Here is a 7,452-nt window from a genome sequence, read left to right as displayed (position 1 = left end):
ACGCAGAAAGCTTAACCCGCGGCAAAGACTCTATTACAGACAAGATCTTAGACTCTGTTGTAGCCCTAACTGCCTCTCTCGCTGCCCTACAGTCAGAGGTTGTAGGCCTGCGGGAAGAAGTTAAACAGCTCAAAAATAAGAATCTTATCAAAGAGCCCGAACATTCTGGACAACTACCTCTGGCCATTAGCCAAGGCTCCTCCTTAACCTCCAAACTAGTGGAGAATATACCTCGGGGTTTCTTACCACCCCTAATCCCTAAGAACGATATCTTTCCGAGGATCAACACTCGTCCCCAGGGAAACCAGATAAATCGTAAAAGTGATAAAAAAATACTAACCGGAGGGAAAAAGTGTGATCTAATCAAGGCGATAGAAAGGCCCAAACGTAAACCAGCCATGTTTATTTCATGGCTCCCAACTAATACTACTAACGACGACCTAAAACGATACATTGAATCTGACACTAATCTAAAATCAATAATTTGCACTCGAATGAACACTAAGCGCAATTATGCCTGTTTCCATGTCTCCTCGGAAGAAGGCGAATTTGACATACTCAAAGACCCGTGTAACTTTCCAGCGGACTGTCTAGAAACAGAATTTAGAGGCAGACTCCACGATTCTCAAATATATAATATCTCCAACTCAACTTCAACCCAGGATGATTAACAAAGTCACTAATTTAGAAATATTTTATCAAAACACGAGAGGTCTACGAACAAAAGCTGAGCAATTTTATGCCAATATTATAAACCTAGATCTTCCCATAATATGCTTAACTGAAACCTGGCTCTCGCGTGAACAATTCACAGTAGCCCTAGTAGCACTGCCGACGTAGGGCCTACATGGTCGGCTTTGTGTGTTACCGTCGAGTTGGTAAAAAGTCACTAATAAGTCGGGAGAGTAATGGTTTGAAAGTAGAAATGTCCGCCTGGAGGGACGACGGCCCGTCGGTTTTCCTACTGTTTTGAGGCTACTATAAAACGACTGTTGGCCGACTATATGTCGGCGTCATTATGCCTACCTAAAGCCGCGCTCAATCCGACGATTTCGCGGCTTTTTAGTATAGGAACGGTAAATCGTCGGTAAAGGGCTGGTAGAGTAAGGGTTTGAGAGTCGAAATGTCCGCCCGGCGGGACGACGGCCCTCCGGTTTTCCGACTGTTATGAGGCGACTATAAAACGACTGTTGGCCGACTATATGTCGGCGTCATTATGCCTACCTAAAGCCGCGCTCAATCCGACGATTTCGCGGCTTTTTAGTATAGGAACGGTAAATCGTCGGAAAAGGGCAGGTTGAGTAAGTGTTTGAGAATCGAAATGTCCGCCCGGTGGGACGATGGCCCACTGGTTTACCGACTGTTACGACACGAATGAAATATGACCCTCATCCAACACGTTTGAGAGTCGACTTAACCGCCTGTCAGCAAGAGGTCCGACGCTTTTGCGACGATCAAACCTTAACTTGAGGCCCGACGGTTTTGCAACGATCAAGCCTTAAATCGAGGCTTCATTCGCTTATAGTAAAGGATACTGATACCCAGTATTGAAATTTCTTTAAAACATTTTCAACGAAAATCACTTTAGAATTTGTACTTTGAATATTTCAAGTAACATACAGGTTGAGCATCAATTATAACAATTTCAAATATTAAACAATGTATTCGATATTACACGACTAGTCTAATGGAAATATTAGCTGCCTAGCTAATTGGTTTCAACAAAAAGTAAAATTTTTCAGCGCGAGTATAATATTTACATCAATTAAAGCATTTATTATTATTCATTGTTAATATCTTCGATGTGGCCAGTTGCTATCTCTTAAATTACAAAAATCTTAATGAAAAATATTATACGCTTCCAGATTTTTTTAAGGAAAAAGAAAAACATACAATTCTAAAGGGTTTATTTCACACATTTTTCCTTTAAAATGTTTGAAACCGCATAAAAATTCTGTAACTAAAACAAATTGAGATCTATTTTGGAATTCAGTATTATTTTCACAACCAAAAATCTCTAAAATACTTAATATATAAGGTTTTTGAACTCCAAGCGCCCCAAAACACTTGCTTCTTTTATATTCAAACAAAGAAACTGAAGGTATACATAAACGTTTAAGTTTTGGTTCCCAGCAGATGAGAAGCTAGGTGAAAAGCAAAGGCTTATGCATAAAACTGGCTCTAAGAGGTAGATTAATTGATAATTCAATAACAAAATTCAAACCTACGGTGACAAACGAAGACGATTCTAGTTTATATAGTGTGACAAAGAACCTTAGCGATGAAATTGAAAGTTAGCAAGCCAAGAACTAATCATTTTCGACCACAAAAATCTCCTTTTAACATTCTAACGACTCAGCAGCGTCAGAGATACTGGAAAGGCTGACTTGCTTAAGCTTTCGCACTAGCAGCGCCCTCTTCGATGATGACGTGCAGGCCGTTACCTTAGTTACGCCAATAGAACAGAGGCGTGTCACCTGACCCGAGAAATTACAGGAGGGAAAATTCAAACTAGAAAATCAGATGTGTTTTCTTGCTTTGCAGTTTTTTGTAAGGTTAAGTTTCTAGTGTTGCCAAAAATATGGTATTATCAACTTCTGAATGTGGGTCGAAATATAGTATAAGTTAAATATATAACAAAAATATTTTGGTGGCATATGCGGAATAGTAAAACTCAAAAAAAACCGTCCCACGGAAAAAGAAGGCCTACCAACAACTTCATTTTTCATTTTACTCTTTTTAAACGTGACAATACCGACTAGTGGGAAGGAGTTGGTAATCAATTGGCAAAAATGGGTTACGGTAATCAATTGGCAAAAATGGGTTACGTGTTTAGGACGGTAGGCAAGCCTACTTCAAACCACCACAGTTCCAACTGTCGGATAAATGTCGGTTACTAAACGGCCTAAGCATAACTTTGCTTTTATTTTTACTCTTCTTAAACGTCACAATACCGACTAGCGCGAAAGAGTCGTTAATCAATTGGCAAAAAATAAGTTGGAATTTTCTAGACGGTAGGCAAGCCTACTTTAAACCATCTCAGTTCCAACTGTCAGATAGATGTCGGCATAGCCAACTAAAAGAAGTAGTCGGCTCCATGAGTCGGAAAAGTGTTGGAATAAGCACGGTACAGCCGACTGGACCGTAAACCGACTATTCGACCTTTAACCGACTATTATGCGGAAGGATTGTGCTACTGGGGAGACTATTTTCCCGATGATTATTTGGTCCATCGCACTGACAGAACACACACCCAGAGAGGTGGAGGTACACTTATAGCTGTTAAAAAATTTATTAAATGTATACGAAGACCCGATATAGAAGGGGACTTTGAAGCCACGTGGGTTGAATTATTTTTCACACAGAAGAAAAAGGTACTACTAGGAACCATTTACCTACCTCCAAACTCGGCAGTCAAAATGTACGAGGTTTTCACCAATCAACTAAACGATAAACTTAAAAACTACGACGCAGACATAATAATTCTTGGAGACTTTAACCTCCCAGGCGTAACATGGTCAAATTGGAACAACCTGAATTGCACTTACTACATTAAACACAAGGCGGAACACATTTTTGACATGTCCCACTTCTTGAACCTACAACAAATAAACAATATCAATAACAACTTCGGTACCATATTGGATCTATGCCTCGTAAACAATAACAGCTGCGCTACTGAGATCTCTCATTCTAGTCTAGTCAAGCTCGACAAATATCATCCAGCTCTCCTAATACATTACTCAGGAATCAGTACCCTTACTTCGGACACAAATACCCATTCTCGCTTTAGATACAAGGAAGGCAATTATCTCTCTATATACACTACCCTGCGGGACACAGATTGGAACCCCATTTTCTCCTCAAACAGTGTAAATAATTGCGTTAATTATTTGACCAAAACAATCTCAAATATCATTAACAGCAATATCCCTAAAAGCTCGGGGGATACAAAGCGGATCAAACCAAAACATCCAAAATGGTTCTCCCAAGAACTAACAAAAGCCCTTAAGAAAAAAGTATACCTCCACAAGAAATATAAAAGGACCAAAAATCCCGCGGACAATCTTGCCTATGCAAACCTTCGCAAAACCATAAAACAGTTATTAAAACGTGACAAGGCCAGTTATTGTGCCGAAATTAGAACTTCCGTAAAGAGTAATCCGAAAGCCTTCTGGAATTACGTAGGCCGAAATTTGAACGAGCCAAGACACAATATTGTTCTAAAGAAGAACCACGAAATCATTGTCTCAAACCAGGAAATAGCTAAAGAATTTAGCGTCGAATTTTCTCAAATAGCCGAAGATACATCCGATCCCAACTTTGAATTCAAACCAGAACTTAAATTTCCAATTGAATTGTCCAGTATCAACATATCAGAACAGGATGTCAAAGAAGCTATCAATAAAATGAAACCAAAATTATGTTCCGGTCAAGACGGAATACCAAACTTCATAATAAAAGGCTGCTCCGCGATCTTAACACCAATACTGAAGTATATCTTCAAGCTTTCTATAAAAAATGGGACGTACCCTGAAGCTTGGAAAACCGCACTGGTTACGCCGGTATTTAAAAAGGGAACCAAATCTAACCCTTAAAAACTACCGCCCAATATCGCTTCTCTGCTCTCTCAGCCTGGTACTTGATTACATAATCAACAAGAACCTATACTCCTGGTTTCAGCCTAATATACCCGAATGCCAGCACGGATTTGTTAAAGGCAGAACTGTCGAAACTAACCTCTTAGCCTTTCATAACTACATCAAGCCTGAGGTTGCAAAAGGCCAAGTTGATGTCACTTACGTAGACTTGTCGAAAGCCTTCGATCGCGTATCTCATCCAATTCTCCTGAAGAAACTCAAGTACTATGGCTTGTCTGGATCCTTTTATAAGTGGTTTCAAAATTATCTCCAAGGAAGGAAAAACATTATTAAATGTAACAACATCACCAACATTCAATATCCCGTAAACTGCGGGGTTCCACAGGGCTCCTCTATAGGACCTCTATTATTTAATATATACACCTCTGATCTACCTAACTGCATAAAACATTCTAAAATATTTCTCTTCGCCGATGATAATAAGTTAGCCAAAGTAATAAAAACCGTCCAGGATTGTGATCTATTACAAGCCGACATAGTCGCTTTGGATTCCTGGTGCAATAAGAATAACCTACAGATAAACAGATCAAAAACAGTGTTGGTGACATATACCAAAAAGAAAACCCCTATTGTCTACAACTACGAAATTGACAAAGAAACACTAGTACGCAATTCTGATATTAAGGATTTGGGCGTCATCTTTGACAAAGCCCTTCTTTTCAATAAACACGTCAGCAAGACTGTTCTAGACTGCAAAAGAACTTTATACTGCTCACTAAAAATTGCTACAACTCTCAATTCTCCCGCCTGTTTCTTGGCGTTATACAAATCTCTAGTAAAACCTAAACTTCTCTATGGATGTCTAAACTACAACGATGCATGTAAAACCACCCTTGCTACCCTTGAAAATGTACAAAAGAAATTTGCCCCCCTATATTTTAAGAACTTTAAACGCGAGGATAACTACGAATATCACTATGCCATTTCTAGCCTAAAATTAACACCAATCAATCAAGTATTACAGAGAAGCGACATAATATTTCCTAATAAAATTTTAATAGGCAAATTACTATGCCAAATACTTTTAGATAACATAAAATACTATCCAGTAAATGTTAACCCAAGAAAGACCCGTACGTTTTGTGTAACGAATATAAGTAATTCCCCGATAGATCGAATTCTAGACAATTTTAATAAAATAGATTTTAAAGTCACATTTCCTAACCTGGAGCTAAATCTTTAAACGTTTAGCTCCCAAACAATACCCTCCCCAATAATTTAATAACCCCCCATGACTGTGTTTGTCCATGTTGGACTCTCTTGTAAGATTCTGTTGACAAGCACAATAAATATTTTCTATTCTATTCTAAATTAATTTTCTGGAAAGATGAATCCTTTGGACAACGACACTTTGAACAGAAAAAGATGTTCACTTTTAGGCCTGAAACTTCTGATAATAGATGAAATATCTATGTGTGGAGCCAAAATCTTCAATTATATTAATATAAGAGCCCAACAAATCTTCGGATCTCCAAAGCATTTTGGTGGTATTTCAGTTGTTCTCGTGGGAGACTTCAACCAGTTACACCCTGGAGACACCTATTTCGTAGTAGTTGTTCATCTTAATCAAAAGCGAAAGATGTAAAGGCCTCAATTATACGTCGCTTGTAGTAGAGCCAAAACTTCAAACGGTTTGTTCATCGTGGGAAAGTTCACGGTGCCTAACCCAGTGGTTAAAAGTAAAGACTCTGTTGCCTTAGAGATGGAGCGACTTCGAAAAGATTGCCCGTTGATGCTACCTATTTTGGATCAAAAAATGCCTATTTATGTGCACAACGTACAGTCTTTAAATTGCCATTTACAAGATGTCACCTCGGATCTCAAGATAATGTAATCGGATATGATATTTCTTGTGGAAACCTTCGCCAAAGAAACTGACCATTTTAAAATTCCTGGATTTTCGGAGCTAAATGGTATATGCCTTCCTCGTCAGTCTCGACGAAAACCATATGGAGTATCAGCTTATATCAAAGAAACTGTAACTCACACCAGAATTCGTATGCACACTTCCGAACCAACAACAACCTCTCATATTGAATGCTTGTGGCTGGATGGATCGTTAAATGATTTACGCCTTTCTGTACTAGCAGTTTACTCTTCCCCAGCTTGCAACATTCGCGATATAATATATGGTATTGGGAAATGCGTGGCGGAATATTATGATGAAGATATTCCCAGCGTCACTTGAAGCAATCAACTGATGGTGGTACTCAACTGGATTTAGCATTTGGCGATGAGAAATTTTCCACCATTTTCAGCGCTGGTTATCGAGAATGTTACTATTCTTATCATAAAGGAATATGTTTACATTTTAAATAACCTAGAATCTAAGACATCATCTGACTTCTCAAACCAATTTTTCAAATTTTCAATGATCAGCATTGTTCCGGATGAAACTAGAAGATCAACCTTGATCTGGATGAAGCTACAAGATCAACAGTTGTCTGGATGAAACTACAGGTCAACAGTTGTCTGGATGAAACTACAGGTCAACAGTTGTCTGGATGAAACTACAGGTCAACAGTTGTCTGGATGAAACTACAGGTCAACAGTTGTCTGGATGAAACTATAGGTCAACAGTTGTCTGGATGAAACTATAGGTCAACAGTTGTCTGGATGAAACTACAGGTCAACAGTTGTCTGGATGAAACTACAGGTCAACCGTTGTCTGGATGAAACTACAGGTCAACAGTTGTCTGGATGAAACTACAGGTCAACAGTTGTCTGGATGAAACTACAGGTCAACAGTTGTCTGGATGAAACTACAGGTCAATGGTAGGCTTGGGAACCT

At 38.9% G+C, this 7,452-nt stretch overlaps 1 long non-coding RNA gene across 1 annotated transcript; it reads right to left on the bottom strand.

Annotated features, from left to right (window-relative positions):
• Positions 1 to 649: 649 nt before the first annotated feature.
• LOC149613137 (uncharacterized) lies at positions 650 to 5,519 on the bottom strand. Its single transcript, XR_016376266.1, has 3 exons — positions 4,804 to 5,519; positions 3,207 to 3,599; positions 650 to 819 (listed from the first exon to the last, which is right to left on the bottom strand). It is a non-coding gene; the product is annotated as an uncharacterized LOC149613137 (long non-coding RNA).
• Positions 5,520 to 7,452: the final 1,933 nt, after the last annotated feature.

Source organism: Phalangium opilio, unplaced genomic scaffold (genome assembly GCF_054372755.1).
Source record: "Phalangium opilio isolate 3A_F unplaced genomic scaffold, DU_Popi_V2 ptg000230l_1, whole genome shotgun sequence".
In the NCBI taxonomy this organism is placed as follows: domain Eukaryota; kingdom Metazoa; phylum Arthropoda; class Arachnida; order Opiliones; family Phalangiidae; genus Phalangium; species Phalangium opilio.
The sequence above is the reverse complement of the archived record's forward strand: the minus strand, read 5'-3'. Positions and strand labels throughout refer to the sequence as shown.